Here is a 16,600-nt window from a genome sequence, read left to right as displayed (position 1 = left end):
TTGTATGGATGTTAAAAAGGAAAGCTTAAAGATTTACTTAGTGTTGTAGTCTTTGGGGGTTGTATATGAATTAACGGTTGCTAAGATGTTCACTGTATGTTTTAAAAAGGTTAACTTGAGTTCATAGAATAAACATTGTTTTGCTTTAAAAAATACTTTTCCATTTCTGCTGTCCCACACCTGTAGAGTGGGCCGTGTGCTCCCCATACCACAATCGATTAAAAGTTGTGGGTCAGGTGATCTCCATGATACACTTTGGGGTTCTCTAAACCCTGGCCCATAACAAGGCAAAGAAGACAGTCCCTGTGGCCACAACGATTCAGCCCCCAGAGGTGTTTCCCTCTAAGACCATGACAATTTTAATGTATCTAAGTACCTGTCGGAGTGCACCTCCCTGTTGATGGTCTCTGACCTGCCTCAGCAGCGCGATGTCTCCCACAGGGGTTCTGCTGAGACATCAAAGCCCTTTGATTGGGCCAGCAGCACTTCGAGCCCGTCTGCCATCTTGGATTGGATTGGAGTTGAGTTTATTGTCACGTGTACCGAGGTACAGTGACACGTATTGTTCTGCGTACAGTCCAGCCAGATAGCTCCGTACATGAAAAAACATAGGATATGAAATGAAATGAAATGACATACGATAAATACACAATGTAAACACAGAGACACTGACATCGGGTAAAGCGTACGGAGTGTAGTGCTACTCAGTAGAGAAGATGTGTAGAGATCAGCTCAGTCCATAAGAGGATCATTCAGGAGTCTGGTAACAGCGTTTTTGAACCTGTTTGTGCGTGTTCTCAGACTTTTGTATCTCCTGCCCGATGGAAGAAGCTAGAAGAGTGAATAAACCGGGTGGGAGGGGTCTTTGATTATGCTGCCCGCTTTCCCCAGGCAGCGGGAGGTGTAGATGGAGTCAATGGATGGGAGGCAGGTTCGTGTGATGGACTGGGCTGTGTTCACGACTCTCTGGAGTTTTTTACGGTCTTGGGCCGAGCAGTTGCCATACCAGGCTGTGATGCAGCCCCATAGGATGCTTTCTATGGAGCATCTGTAAAAATCTTTCATTGTTCATTGAGCCCCTAGGTGTGGCCACTAAGGAAGCTGCCTCCTAAGGAAGCAAGAGGGTAGCCAGGGAAAGGGTTGGCCCACTGAAGGATAGGCAAGGGAATCTATGTGTGGAGCCAGAGGAAATGGGCGAGGTACTAAATGAATACTTTGCATCAGTATTCACCAAAGAGAAGGAATTGGTAGATGTTGAGTCTGGAGAAGGGGGTATAGATAGCCTGGGTCACATTGTGATCCAAAAAGACGAGGTGTTGGGTGTCTTAAAAAATATTAAGGTAGATAAGTCCCCAGGGCCTGATGGGATCTACCCCAGAATACTGAAGGAGGCTGGAGAGGAAATTGCTGAGGCCTTGACAGAAATCTTTGGATCCTCGCTGTCTTCAGGGGATGTCCCGGAGGACTGGAGAATAGCCAATGTTGTTCCTCTGTTTAAGAAGGGTAGCAAGGATAAACCCGGGAACTACAGGCCGGTGAGCCTTACTTCAGTGGTAGGGAAATTACGGGAGAGAATTCTTCGAGACAGGATCTACTCCCATTTGGAAGCAGATGGACGTATTAGTGAGAGGCAGCACGGTTATGTGAAGGGGAGGTCGTGTCTCACTAACTTGATAGAGTTTTTCGAGGAGGTCACTAAGATGATTGATGCAGGTAGGGCAGTGGATGTTGTCTATATGGACTTCAGTAAGGCCTTTGACAAGGTCCCTCATGGTAGACTAGTACAAAAGGTGAAGTCACATGGGATCAGGGGTGAGCTGGCAAGGTGGATACAGAACTGGCTAGGCCATAGAAGGCAGAGAGTAGCAATGGAAGGATGCTTTTCTCATTGGAGGGCTGTGACCAGTGGGGTTCCACAGGGATCAGTGCTGGGACCTTTGCTCTTTGTAATATATATAAATGATTTGGAGGAAAATGTAACTGGTCTGATTAGTAAGTTTGCAGACGACACAAAGGTTGGTGGAATTGCGGATAGCGATGAGGACTGTCGGAGGATACAGCAGGATTTAGATTGTTTGGAGACTTGGGCGGAGAGATGGCAGATGGAGTTTAATCCGGACAAATGTGAGGTAATGCATTTTGGAAGGTCTAATGCAGGTAGGGAATATACAGTGAATGGTAGAACCCTCAAGAGTATTGAAAGTCAAAGAGATCTAGGAGTACAGGTCCACAGGTCATTGAAAGGGGCAACACAAGAAGGTAGTCAAGAAGGCATACGGCATGCTTGCCTTCATTGGCCGGGGCATTGAGTATAAGAATTGGCAAGTCATGTTGCAGCTGTATAGAACCTTAGTTAGGCCACACTTGGAGTATAGTGTTCAATTCTGGTCGCCACACTACCAGAAGGATGTGGAGGCTTTAGAGAGGGTGCAGAAGAGATTTACCAGAATGTTGCCAGGAATGGAGGGCATTAGCTATGAGGAGCGGTTGAATAAACTCGGTTTGTTCTCACTGGAATGAAGGAGGTTGAGGGGAGACCTGATAGAGGTATACAAAATTATGAGGGGCATAGACAGAATGGATAGTCAGAGGCTTTTCCCCAGGGTAAAGGGGTCAATTACTAGGGGGCATAGGTTTAAGGTGAGAGGGGCAACGTTTAGAGTAGATGTACGAGGCAAGTTTTTTACGCAGAGGGTAGTGGGTGCCTGGAACTCGCTACCGGAGGAGGTGGAAGCAGGGACGATAGTGACATTTAAGGGGCATCTTGACAAATACATGAATAGGATGGGAATAGAAGGATACGGACCCAGGAAGTGTGGAAGATTGTAGTTTAGTCGGGTACATGGTCGGCACGGGCTTGTAGGGCCGAAGGGCCTGTTCCTGTGCTGTACATTTCTTTGTTGTTTGTTCTTTGTTCTCCGGTAAAATTGCCAAACTGATCCCACTCGCCAGTGAGTGTGCGCTCGGAACCTCCATTTGGTCTCAATGTTGTAATCCTGAAAAATAAAGTACAATTGCATGTCTTTCTTTAATGATACACGTTTGGGTTATTCCCAATTTCCCTTAAATGGTTGATACCGTTGAAATTGGTGTTAACATTTCCTTGACAGTGAAACAAGCCAACTGCAGTCTGGCACCCTGAGGGAGATGGAATTCCTTTTTTCAGTCTTTCCAGTGAACAATTGTAACATAAACATATTCTAATGTTATAATGTGGAATTTGGACTAATCTTTATGTTACAATGACAGTTTTTTGTGCTCAGATTGGTGTTCACTCATACATTGCACATTTCCTCCTCTCCTGGCATATTTTCTGCCTGTCTGCCGGAAAATCTGTGAGTGGAAACACAGGAATATGTGTGAGGGGGGTGTGTTACAGTTCACGCAGGGAGTCCAAGTTGTTGTGGCAACATGCCCTGTTAAAAGCATGTTGGAGTTATGGAGAGTGGTGGTAGGGGCTCCGATGTTTTGTCCCTCGCATGGCATGACCAGGGATCTCCCCTCACCCTTCAGCCATCTGTGGGGAATATGTCCCTCCATGACACGGCACCCTGGTCCACTCTTCAATCATCGCTATCACCCTGACCTTCCCACGGCACCTTCCCATGCAAGTCCAGGAGATGCAACGGCTGCCCTCTCATCTCCTCCCATCCCGCTGCCAGGTCACCAAACAACCCTCCCAGATGAAACAGTGATTTATGTGCACTTCTTTCAATTCAGTAGACCGTATTCGCTGCTCACATTGTGGTCTTTTCGACACTGGAGAGATCAGATGCAGATCGGGTGATCGATTCGCAGGATACCTCTGCAGATGTGACCCTGAACTTCCAGTCGGCCATTATTTTAATCCTCCGCCCCATTCCCATTCAGTTTTCTCTGCCCACAGCCTCTTCCAATGCTCCAGTGAAACTCAACAGAAGCTCAAGGAGCACCTCATCTTCCAATCCATGGTCTTCTAGTCTGATGCACGATCAATTACACAAAGACGAGAGTTGAATGCAACTGAGGCTTTATTACACTAAGATGTGTGGCTTCCTACAGCAGCTGGTGAAATGGCTGCTGTATGGGGAGCACACATATTTATACTCTGCCTACTGGGCAGAGCCAGCAGGCAGGGAACTACCCCCGCACCTGTAGTACAGGGCCTTAGCACTGTTATGGGTCCGGGTTTACAGAACCCCAAAGTGTTTCATGGAGTTCAACCGACCCACAACTTTTAATAGATTGTGGTGTGGGAAGCACACGGTGTACTCTCCAGGTGTGATACAGCAATTATGGACAAATGTTTTTTAAAACAAAACAATGTTTATTCTATGAAGTCAATTTAACCTTTTAAAAACAAATATTGAATATCTTAACACCCATTACTTCAAAGATAACCCCAAAAGACTACAACACGAAATAATCCTTCAAACTGTTCCTTTAAACATCCAAAAGACTTCAAACCTTCAAAAACAGACATGAGGTTACACTCAATATATTTATAGTCTTTGGATTTGCAGACATCAACAGACCAGCTCTGTGTTTTCTTCCTGCAGCTCTCAGCAAAACACCCAGACACTCCTAGCTTTCTCCTCAAACTGAAACCAAAAACAGAAGTGAGCTCAGCTCCCCCCCACCCTCTGACATCACTTCAGTAATATGATCAGCTCCATTTCTTAAAGGTACATTGCTTAAACATCCATTTCTTAAAGGTAATCTCACATGGCACCACAAATCACCTCATATATACATCTGTGGTGACTACTGATGCACAATCAATTGGACAAAGATGAGAGTTGAATACAACTGAGGCTTTATTACTCTAAGATGTGTGGCCTCCCAGAGCAGCTGGCAAAATGGCTGCTGTACGGAGGACACACATATTTATACTCTGCCTACTGGGCGAAGCCAGCAGGCAGGGACTACCGCTGTACCTGGAGTATAGTGTCTTACAGTACATCTCCTAATATATGTACAACAGTGGTTTACCACATTCACCACCTGTTAAAATTGAGTCCGGCTGGGGTGGTGGAGAATTATATACAGCAAGTTTGAGTTTAATATACAGTATTGCAAGAAAAAAATTTCTTTTGAAGTTCAGTGGGTAGACAGTCCCGAACCAGTTATAGGTTTAGTCGGTCTGGGGCCTTGATGTGCCGCTTGGAGCGATGCAGTGGTGGCGGCGATTCAGATGTTGGTCTGGTCCTCGGTCTCCGGGAGCATGCTGAAATCCTCTTCATCCTCGGGCGTGGGCAGGGGGAGGACGGATGGTCCTGGGGGGGTTGCGGCTGGGAGCGCCGGGGGAGGGGGGGGTGGAGACGGGCCAGAGGTGTGTGTGTGTGTGGAACCTGCTGGTGCCAGGTCCCTGAGGGAGGCAGTATCCTGGCGGCTGTCGGGGTACGCTACGTAGGCATACAGGGGATTTGCGTGGAGCAACTACACCCTCTCCACCAACGGTTCCGCCTTGTGGAGTCGGACGTGCCTACGGAGGAGAACGGTCCTGGAGCTGCGAGCCAAGTTGGGAGCGACACCCCGGATATGAACTTCCTGGGGAAGGCAAAGAGACGTTCATGGGGTGTGTTGTTAGTAGCGGTGCACAGTAGTGCATCGGGGAGGACCTCCTGCCAGCGGGAGGCTGGGAGATTCCTGGACCGTAGGGCCAGTTGGACGGCCCTCCAGACCGTCCCGTTCTCCCTCTCTACCTGCCCGTTTCCCTGGGGGTTATATCTTGTCGTCCTGCTGGAGGTGATATGCCTGCTGAGCAGGAACATGACGCAGCTCATCATTCATGAATGAGGATCCCCTATCACTGTGGATGTAGGCGGGGAAACCGAACACAGCGAAGATTGTGTTGAGGGCTTTGATGATGGTGGCAGACGTCATGTCGGGGCATGGGATGGCGAAGGGGAATCTGGAGTACTCATCGACCACACTGAGAAAATACGTGTTACGGTCAGTGGAGGGGAGGGGCCCTTTGAAATCCATGCTGAGGCGTTCAAAGGGGCGGGAGGCCTTAACCAGGCACGCACAGTTTGGCTGGTAGGAGGGCGGTTTGCACCCCGCGCAGACCTGGCAGTCTCTGGTGATTGTCCGTACTTCCTCGAGGGAGTAGGGCAGATTGCGGGCCTTCATGAAATGGTACAACCGTGTGATTCCCGGGTGACAAAGGCTGTCGTGCAGAGTCCGGAGTCGGTCTACTTGTGCGCTGGCACATGTACCTCGGGATAGGGCATCTGGGGGCTCGTCGAGCTTGCCGGGGTGATACATAATCTCGTAATTATAAGTGGAGAGCTCGATCCTCCACCTCAAGATTTTATCATTCTTGATCTCGCCCCGCTGTGTGTTATTGAACATGAAGGCTACCGACCGTTGGTCAGTGAGGAGAGTGAATCTCCTGCCGGCCAGGTAATGCCTCCAATGCCGCACAGCTTCAACGATAGCTTGGGTCTCCTTTTCAACGGATGACAGCCGAATTTCGGAGGCATGAAGGGTGCGGGAAAAGAATGCCACGGGTCTGCCTGCCTGATTGAGGGTGGCGGCTAGGGCGACGTCTGATGCGTCGCTTTCCACTTGAAAGGGCAGTGTCTCGTCTACTGCGGCCTTGGCGATATCGGCTCTGATACGGACGAAGGCCTGTTGAGCTTCGGCCCGCAGGGGAAAATGGGTGGACTGGATGAGTGGGCGGGCCTTGTCCGCATAGTTTGGGACCCACTGGGCGTAGTATGAAAAGAACCCCAGGCAGCGTTTGAGGGCATTGGGGCAGTGGGGGAGGGGGAGCTCCATGAGGAGGCGCATGCGGTCGGGATCGGGCCCCAGAACTCCGTTCTGGACCACATAGCCGAGGATGGCTAAGCGGTTTGTGCTGAACACGCACTTCTCCTTGTTGTAGGTGAGGTTTAGGAGAGTGGCGGTGTGGAGGAATTTTGCAAGGTTGGCATCGTGGTCCTGCTGATCATGGCCGCAGATGGTGACATTGTCTAGGTACGGAAAGGTGGCCCGCAAACCGTACCGGTCGACCATTTGGTCCATCTCCCTTTGGAAGACCGAGACCCTGTTGATGACGCCAAAGGGAACCCTAATAAAGTGGTAAAGGCGGCCATCTGCCTCGAAGGCCGTGTATGGACGGGCTGCCTTACGGATGGGGAGCTGGTGGTAGGCAGATTTGAGGTCTACAGTTGAGAAGACCCGGTACTGTGAAATCTGATTGACCATATCAGATATGCGTGGGAGGGGGTACGCGTCGAGCTGCGTGTACCTGTTGATGGTCTGGCTGTAGTCCACGACCATTCTGTGTTTCTCCCCAGTTTTAACTACTACCACTTGGGCTCTCCAGGGGCTGTTGCTGGCCTTGTGATGCCTTCCCGAAGCAGCCGCTGGACTTCGGACCTGATGAAGGTCCTGTCCTGGGCGCTGTACCGTCTGCTCCTGGTGGCGACGGGTTTGCAATCCGGAGTTAGATTTGCGAAAAGGGAAGGTGGGTTGACCTTTAGGGTCGCGAGGCCGCACACAGTAAGGGGTGGTAGGGGCGCGCCGAATTTCAATGTTAGGCTCTGGAGGTTACATTGGAAGTCCAGGCCGAGTAGTAGGGCTGCGCAGGGATTAGGGAGGCCGTAGAGGCGGAAGCTGCTGAATTCTACGCCCTGGACCGTGAGCGTGACTATACAGTACCCCCGGATCGCCACGGAGTGGGATCTGGAGACCAGGGAGATTCTTTGATTGGCGGGGTGTACCGCGAGGGAGCAGCGCCTTACCGTATCCGGGTGGATGAAGCTTTTGGTGCTCCCGGAGTCCAGTAGGCAAGCGGTCATGTGTCCATCGATTTTAATGCTGGTCGATGCAGTGGCCAGGTTGTGCGGGTGAGACTGGTCGATGGTGACCGAGGCAAGTCGTGGTTGGTCGTCGCTGGTGTCGGATGATGGGGTGCCCAGGGGGCATGGGTCCTGGAACGATGGTGGTGCCCATGTGCCGTGGGGGAGACAAGATGGCGGTGCCTGGAGATCTTGGGGTGGACAAAATGGCGGCGCCCACTGGCCGCACGTGGCGGGGGTTGAAAAAGATGGCGGCACCCATGGGCCGCACGTGCTCCGCGGAGGGGAAGATAGCGGCGCCCACTGTCCATGCGTGGTCTGAGGGGGAGAAGTTGGCGGCGCCCACTGGCAGACCATGGTCTGAGGTGGAGAGGATGGTGGCGCCCACTGGCCGCACGTGGTCCGGGGAGTCGAAGATGGCGGCGCCCATTGTGCGTAAACGAGGGGGGTCGGTGCGATAGCGGCGACTGCGCGGGCCTGGCACACCACGGCGAAGTGCCCCTTCTGCCTTACAAAGGGCAGCGCGGGCCGGGTAGCGTTGGCGGGGGTGTTTTTGTTGGCCGCAAAAGTAAAATCGGGGACCCCCGATGTTGGCGGCTGGCACGTGGCGCAGGCGTATTGGCTGGGTAAGGCCCCCGTTGGGGCGGGCGTCTGTGGTGTCCATGATGCGTAGGAGGGATGGGCCACGCGGCTGGTGGTGTAGGCCTGAATATTGCGCACAGTGACTGTCATGGATAGCGCTAGCTTCTTTGTCTCTGCGAGATCGAGAGTGGCCCCCTCTAAAAGTCGCTGGCCTATGAGGTCTGACCCAATCCCCATAACAAAAGCGTCCCGCATAAGGAGGCTTTATTACACTAAGATGTGTGGCCTCCCACAGCAGCTGGCAAAATGGCTGCTGTATGGGGAGCACACATATTTATACTCCACCTACTGGGCGGAGCCAGCAGGCAGGGAACTACTCCCGTACCTGTAGTACAGGGCCTTACCACAAATCACCTAATATATACATCAGTGGTGACTACCACATGGTCTTCATGGTCTTCGGCATTCAACATTGAGTTCAACAACTTCGGATCACAAACACCGCTCCCATTTATTTTTTGGACAGCAACTTGTGGTATTGTTATACATGCCAGTAAAGTAAGGGTTAATAAAATGTACACAGAGAGCCACTAGAGGGAGCTAGTCTTGGATGTATATAAGGGATGATGCAGAGTCTTGTGGGACAGAAGTTTGGAGTAGGTGGTAGGAGCAGAAGCTGGCTAGAAGGACTGAAGATAGTGAGAGAGCAGTTTATTATGTTAGTGAGTTAGATGTAGATGAGCATAGTGAGTATAGTTTATGTATGATCAATCAACTGTTTGTTTCTTAGGGATATGTCGAATCCAGTTAGTAGTGTTTAATAAAATAGTTTTGTTGGTTTACAAGACTCGTTGTTCTCTGATCAACACCACACATCGAAACCATCCGGATAGAGCAAGGCAGAGAACCACACACAACTGTTACTAATCATTTAGTTATTGCCATTCACACCTCCTCTAGGCCCATCTTTTTCCCCTTTACCTTTGGCGTTACCACCCGCTCCTCCCCCCTTGCTTTTGCCTCGCACCATCATCCTTTTTATCATTCGATCTCTCCTTCCATCCGCCCTGTCCTGGGCCTCACCTTTCATTCTTTCCTCTTCTCGCCTCTTTCCCTGCCTTCTTCCCTAAACCGTCTCGAACGTTCCTCAGTTCTGATTGGCCTGAAGCGTTGGCTGGGGTTTTCCAGTCCTGACCAGGCAGATGTGGCAAGCCAGCCAAAAATTCATTGACGTCGGCAGGACCGGAAGATCCACCTAGCCTTGCACATCTTTTGGGTTGTGGGGGCGAAACCCACACAAACACGGGGAGAGTGTGCAAACTCCACACGGACAGTGACCCAGAGCCGGGATCGAACCTGAGACCTTGGTGCCATGAGGCAGCAGTGCTAACCCACTGTGCCACTGTGCTGCCCTTATCTTAGTTTTTAACAACTCAGCCACAGGTCAGCACCCCTGACAGCCCGGCACTCCCTCAGCGCTGTACTTTACCAGAGGAAATCTCGGGAACGCACAGTTCTGAATCAAAGGTTCGAGCCCCACTAACTGGGCCAAGCTGACACAAGAAGCCTTGTTAGTTTGAGAAATACGTGTAGGCAACAAATAGTTAAAGCACTCAAAGTTCCCTTAGTTCAGCGTTCATTTTATCATTTCAAAAATAAATTGTCCGCCTTGCCTCGTGGACTGGTTTAAAAAATGTTGCCTCAGATTAAATGGGTTCAAATGATGGAAGGAGCCTGCGGGTTAGGCATGATGTCAACACATAACACCTGGGGCAACTAACACAGGACAGGGTGTCAGCTGTGGCCCAGAGGGACGCACTCTCACTGCTGAATCAGGAGGCTGTGGGTTCAAGTACTATTCCAGAGCCTTAAGCACCAATGCCCAGGCTGACACTCCAATGCAGCAGTGAGGGAGCACTGCACTGTCGAAAGTGCCAACTTTTGGATGCGATGTAAACGGAGACTGTGTCTGTCTTCTTATATTGATGTAAAAGAGCACAGGCACTATTTTTAAGAGGGGCAAAAGATGTTATCCCGTGTCCCAGCCAATATTTATCTCTCGGGCAAAATAATTAAAAACAGACGATCTGGACATTATCGCATTGCGTTTTGTGGAAGCTTGCTGTGCGCAGATATGTAATTCCCTGCGTAATAACAGTGACAACAATTCAACTACAGGGTAATCCGCACAAAGGGACCCTTCTCCTTTGAGTGTCAGCGATTACTGCTGCTCTGTATAATTGCAACGGGCGGTGCGGTAGCACAGTGGTTAGCACTGTTGCTTCACAGCGCCAGGGTCCCAGGTTCGATTCCCGGCTTGGGTCACTGTTGTGCGGAGTCCGCACATTCTCCCCGTGCCTGCGTGGGTTTCCTCCGGGTGCTCCGGTTTCCTCCCACAAGTCCCGAAAGGTAATTTGGTCATTCTGAATTCTCCCTCTGTGTACCCGAACAGCTGACAGAATGTGGCGACGAGGGGATTTTCACAGTAACTTAATTGCAGTGTTAATGTAAGCCTACTTGTGACAATAATAAAGATTATCATTATTATGATGCCCTCCCTGAATGTCCATGGGGATGTTGAAGTAATTTCTAGCTCCAGAAGACAATAATTTGTAACTTCATTTCTGCATATAAGCATCAATGCCCAATATTACAGGTAACACCAGTGGCAACCTGACTTTTGTTTCTTTTCTTGCGCGTGATGTGCCTGTCTCTGGTTGGACCAGCATTTGGTGCAGGTCCCAAGCTGCCTTTGAACTGAGTGGCTGGCTAGGCCATTTCAGAGGGCAGCTCAGCGTCAACCAAATTGCCGTGGGCCGGGAGTCACAAATGGACCAGACCAGGCAAGGACAGCAGATTCCCTTTGGGTTAGGATGTTTCAAATTGTTTCAATTCCTTTCTCAGAGTTACGAAGGCGGAGTGGACATGGCAAGCCCCTTAATTCATTTCCATGCTTGCTCCAAAGACCAATTCAAAATTCTGATGTATCTTTAGACGAACGGCACAAAAGAAACAAGATTGCAGAAACACGTGGGTTTGAAGCGAGATTAACGGAGGTTTATTGAACAGGTCTTCACCGGACAAGGTTTGCCGCCAAAAGCCCGCGAAGCAGCCGGTGACGTCACGCAAGCTACATGATTCGGATCTCAAAGAGACATTGCACACAGCTATAAAAACCCACATGTGTAACAAATTCAATCCAATTCATGGTCCCCACAAAAGGTGCGAGCCAGACCCAAGCTGGCAAGAACAGGCATTACATCTCGGCTGGAATTCTCCTGCCATTGGGATTCTCTTTTCCCGCTGGGAGCATATCCCCGCCCAGTGGGGTGGGGTGGCTTCAGTGGGAAATCCCATTGACAAGCAGCGGGAAGAGAGAATCCCGCCGACAGCAAATGGCACGGCGCCAGGAAACACGTGGCTGGGAGACCAGGCGATTCTGTCCCTGACCTCGGAGCTGGATCCTATATTTGGTATCTGTCAAAAGGCTGAGTGAGCCAGATGGGTTTTTAACAACAATTAATGATAGTTTCTGTGATGATTATGCACATATGCATATCTGCATAATTGTACATAGCTGCACCAATGTATCTAACTGTATATAACAGTACCAATATAAATAGCTAATGATCAATACACGTAGGGACAGTCATGACCTCCTACCAGTAGGTGGAAGCAGACACACATGGAGACATATATACCGCGGGACGTACGAGACGCAGGCACTTGGTGCAGGACGAACAACGAGACAGTCACGTCTCACCTTAGCTCTACGGTAACTTAGGCGTGATTGTCTGTCCATAGAATTGCTGGTTACCTTTCTACAGTCAAGAATAAATACTTGTTACAACCATACACTCATGTTCTATGTGTGTCTTCATAATCGTGGGAGCCAGAGAACACAATAGTTTCATGGTCACTATTACAGAGATTAGCTTTCAATTCTACATTTATTAAATCATTGCCTTTAAATTCCGCCAGCTGCTGTAGATCCCAGACCATTAGCCTGGGCCTCTGGATTATTAGTCCAGTGACATTAACGATACGCTACCATCTCCCCCATAACACGGATGTGATGCTGATCTTCTCCAGCCCTGGTGAAATGGCTCCTCTGGTGGAGGTGGCGGTAGGCGTTGCTGCACAACTGGACAGGGATGTCTCTCCCTCTGTGTGCAGGGCCAGCCTGGCATTCCTCCGCAGTTCCAGGAAATGAGTGACTCCAGTTATGTGGATAGGTTGGAGAAGCTGGAGTTGCCCTCCTTCCAGAAGAGAAGGCTGAGAGGTGATTTGATCGAGATGTTCAAAATCATGAGGGCTCCGTAACAGAGTGGAGAGAGAGAAACTGTTCCCATTGGCTGGACAGTCAAGGGCACGGATTTAAGGTGATTTGCAAAAGAACCAATGACGACATGAGGAATTTATTTTTTGCGCAGCGAGTGGACAGGATTGTGAATTCACTGTCTGAGTGTGTGGTGGAGGCAGGGTCAATCAAGGACTAAGGGAATTCGATAAGCGATTGAAGAGATAAAATGTGCAGGAAGGTAGGGGGTGGAACTGTTCTCACAGAGAGCTGGCACAGGGCCGATGGGCAGACTGGGCTCAGTTTGCACTGTAAACATTTCTTGATTCTGTGAAAGGGAGCGGCCTTGTGCTTGTTTGAAATGGGAGGAGAGGGGAAGGGGTGAGAGGGATAATGTCAGCCCCGTAGGAAATGCCACGAATGCAGATGACAATCAGTTAGCAACAGCAAAAGAAACCACCAAAGAAGCAGTAACAATTCCTGTTGGATCTGCCATTATTTATCTTTGTCAAATTGCTCACTGCCAACACCCTAAGTAATACTGTGCGTAGGCACTGGGTAGTCCAGGATGGATGTGGATTTAAATACAAATAAATATTCGCAAAAGTCCAATAGGGATGTATGCAAAACAGAGGCAAAGAAAACCGAGGGGTTCTCACACTTAAGCTGAAGGCTTATCGAACAAAAGTCGAGGTAAATGCTCATTGGACTTGTAGACTGAGTGGTCACATGATGATGTGGCTACTTAAAAGGGCCACGTGATGGGAGTGTGGAAGTTCTCCCCCGGAGTGTCGGCAGAGTACATGCACGTAGTGCTGCTCAGACGGTAACACAGTGGTTAGCACCGTTGCTTCACAGCGCCATGGTTCCAGGTTTGATTCCCGGCTTGGGTCACAGTCTGTGCGGAATCTGCATGCTCTCCCCGTGTTTGCGTGGGTTTCCTCCGGGTGCTCCGGTTTCCTCCCGCAAGTCCAGAAAGAGGTGCTTGTTCGGTGAATTCTCCCTCTGTGTACTGAACAGGCGCCGGAATGTGGCGACTAGGGGATTTTCACAGTAACCTCATTGCAGTGTCAATGTAAGCCTACTTCTGACACTAATAGAGATTATTATTATTAGTGAATAAACAATTGTTGTTCTGAGTCCTTGGTTATCGTTATCAGAACCCAGCGCTTCTTCAGAACTCACTGTCTGAAAGGATGGGGAGTGGCAGAAACCTCACCTCAATGGCACCTTAAAAAAACAACTGGATATGCACTCGGAGTGCCGGAACCTACAAAGGGTACGGACCAAAAGCTGGGAAGTGTGGTTCGGCTCAAGTCTCTTTCACGGGCCAGCACAGGCCCAACAGGCAAAATGGCCGCCTGCTGTGCTGTAATCACCTGTGACATTATTCTGCCGAATGCAAAAGATTCCATGACATTATTCTAATCTCAATCGGGCAGTTTTCCTGAGGCAACCCCTGCTTGAACACATTGCAGAGCTGTAGTAAAAGGCTGCAGTTCCTCAATCAGCCAACGGCAGTCGCAGGCCGACCATTCATTCCCGCCCTGTGGGATCTTGCTGTGCTCAAGCTGTCTGCCGGTTATCCAAGTGACAACACTTTATTTTTGCTTTTCTTTTTTTAATAAATTTCGAGTACCCAATTCATTTTTTCCAATTAAGGGGCAATTTAGCGTGGCCAATCCACCTACCCTGCACATCTTTCGGGTTGTGGGGGCGAAACCCACGCAAACACGGGGAGAATGTGTGCAAACTCCACACGGACCAGGGATCGAACCTGGGACCCCAGTGCCGTGAGGCAGCAGTGATAACCACTGTGCTGCCCATCCAAGTAACAACGCTATTTCTCAAAGTATGTTGTTGGCTTTGGATAAATTGCCCTGAAGATGTAACGAAAGGCTCCACAGATTCTCCCTTCTTAGAATGAAAATGAGAAATTAAATGAAAAGGAAAATCGCTTATTGTCCCAAGTAGGCTTCAAATGAAGTTACTGTGAAAAGCCCCTAGTCGCCACATTCCGGCGCCTGTTCGGGGAGGCCGATACGGGAATTGAACCGTGCTGCTGGCCTGCCCTCGTCTGCTTTCAAAGCCAGCGATTGAGGCCTGCGCTGCCTAGAATGAGTCTTACTGCACTGGATATTCTTGTTTTTGTCCCAGGCTGTTTTTTCTTATTTGTTTGCCCTGGGTCACTGAGGTATTGGACTTAGTTTCTTTAATGTTATCAGGATTTGTATTTGTCATATTCGTTTGCTGTACTGTGACTGAGGCGAACTATCTCCTCTGCTGGCGTATCAATCAAATGCCAAATCCATTGAAACGACCACATCCCAATCTCCACTCTCTCCTCTGCAGCCAGCCAGCACCGCCCCCACCCCCACTCACACTCTGTTCCAAACCCTTTGTAATGCAGAAACAACAGGGTTCTTCTTATAAGCAGAGCCCGCCTGCAGCTGGTGGCAGCTGCAACTCGTTGAAGGCATCGTAAACAAATGGCACAGTCCCACCGGGCGCGCGGTTTGGTTTGAGGGGGTGCTCGGGTTCCGAGGCCTCTCTGTGGCCTGCAAGTGTGGGGTTGCACAACTTTGCGAAATATTTGCTGGAGAGTCTGAACTAAAAGAAACTCTTTATTTCACCTGAAAACTGGAAGCCACCACTTTGAAAGGAAATCATTGTTATTTTTTTAAAAATCTCTTCAGGAGTGAGAAGTAATGCCACCCATCTGCAAGGGTAACTGTTCTCAGGAGTCAATGGAGGCAAACAGGGGCACAGAACTATTGATCCAGGCTAAACCTGCTTTGCTCAAACAGGCTGACCCAATGCAGACCTTTTCAGTTCAGAGTCAGGGGGCGGGATTCTCCACTCCCGCGCCGAAATGCCCACGCCGTCGAGGTTCACGACGGCGTGAAACGGCCCCGATCCTGAACGATTCAGGCCCCAACACTGGGCTAGGATCGGTGCCGCGTCATCTACACGCACCAGGCCTTGTCGCCGCGTAAAAGCGGCGCCGCATAGATGACGCGGCCGGCGCCGCATAACTGGCTTCACCCGCGCATGCGTGGTTGCCGTCCTCTCCAAGTCCGCCCCGCAAGACGATGGCGGGCGGATCTTGCGGGGCAGCGGAAGGAAGGAGGCCCTCCTTCAGAGTGGACGGCCCGACGATCGGTGGACACCGATCGCGGGCCACCCCACATTTGAGGTACCCCCCGGTGCAGGATCCCCCCTCGCCCTCCTGCAGGCCGCCCCCCCCCCCCCCCCCCAGCGTTCGCGCGCTGTTCCTGACAGCAGCGACCAGGTGTGGACGGCGCTGGGGGGCACCCGCCGTTTTGGCCTGGCCGCTCGGCCCATCCGGGCCTGAGAATAGCGGGGGTGCCGGAGAATCGCCATTTTGGGTGTCTTCGGCGATTCTCCAGCCTGCAGCCGCGCGGAACTCGACGGGGCCGTTCCCACCGCTTGGGAGAATCGCGGGAGGGGGTCGGACCGGCGTCCCCGGAAATTTTGGCGGCACAGGCGATTCTCCCAACCGGCGCGGGAGTGGAGAATCTCGCCCAGGGTATAATGAGCTTGGGTATTTACTTCACTGCTTTTAAATGGGGGTTAGTAATGTACTCCTCGACACACAGGTTGCTGATAGGTGTTCGAGCTCCACATTAGAGTTGCCATTGTAACACTCAAGGAGGCCATTCAGCCCATCCATTCCATTCTAGTTCTCTGCAGAGTAATTCAATCAGTCCCATTCACCTGCTCTTTCCCCACAGCCCGCCAGGTTTATTTCCCGAAAGACCCCATCCAAATTTCTTTTGAAATCATTCATCCACTTCCATCAACCTCGTAGGCAGCAAGCTGATTACCCCTCACTCCTTCATATGTTCTGCCTCCGCATCTCCAGCCCAGAATTTTAAACCCCTACTCCTTGTGCCATTAGCCAGCA

The 16,600-nt window shown here is 50.5% G+C and overlaps 1 long non-coding RNA gene across 1 annotated transcript in view; it reads left to right on the top strand.

Annotated features, from left to right (window-relative positions):
* Nucleotides 1-12,207, top strand: part of LOC140410307 (uncharacterized) — a 40,574-nt gene extending 28,367 nt beyond the window's left edge. The window contains exon 3 of the long non-coding RNA XR_011940616.1: nt 11,277-12,207. This is a non-coding gene — a long non-coding RNA (uncharacterized lncRNA). The remainder of the gene's footprint in view (nt 1-11,276) is intronic.
* Nucleotides 12,208-16,600: the final 4,393 nt, after the last annotated feature.

Source organism: Scyliorhinus torazame, chromosome 1, assembly GCF_047496885.1.
Source record: "Scyliorhinus torazame isolate Kashiwa2021f chromosome 1, sScyTor2.1, whole genome shotgun sequence".
In the NCBI taxonomy this organism is placed as follows: Eukaryota; Metazoa; Chordata; class Chondrichthyes; order Carcharhiniformes; family Scyliorhinidae; genus Scyliorhinus; species Scyliorhinus torazame.
This window is presented reverse-complemented; position numbering and strand designations above follow the sequence as displayed.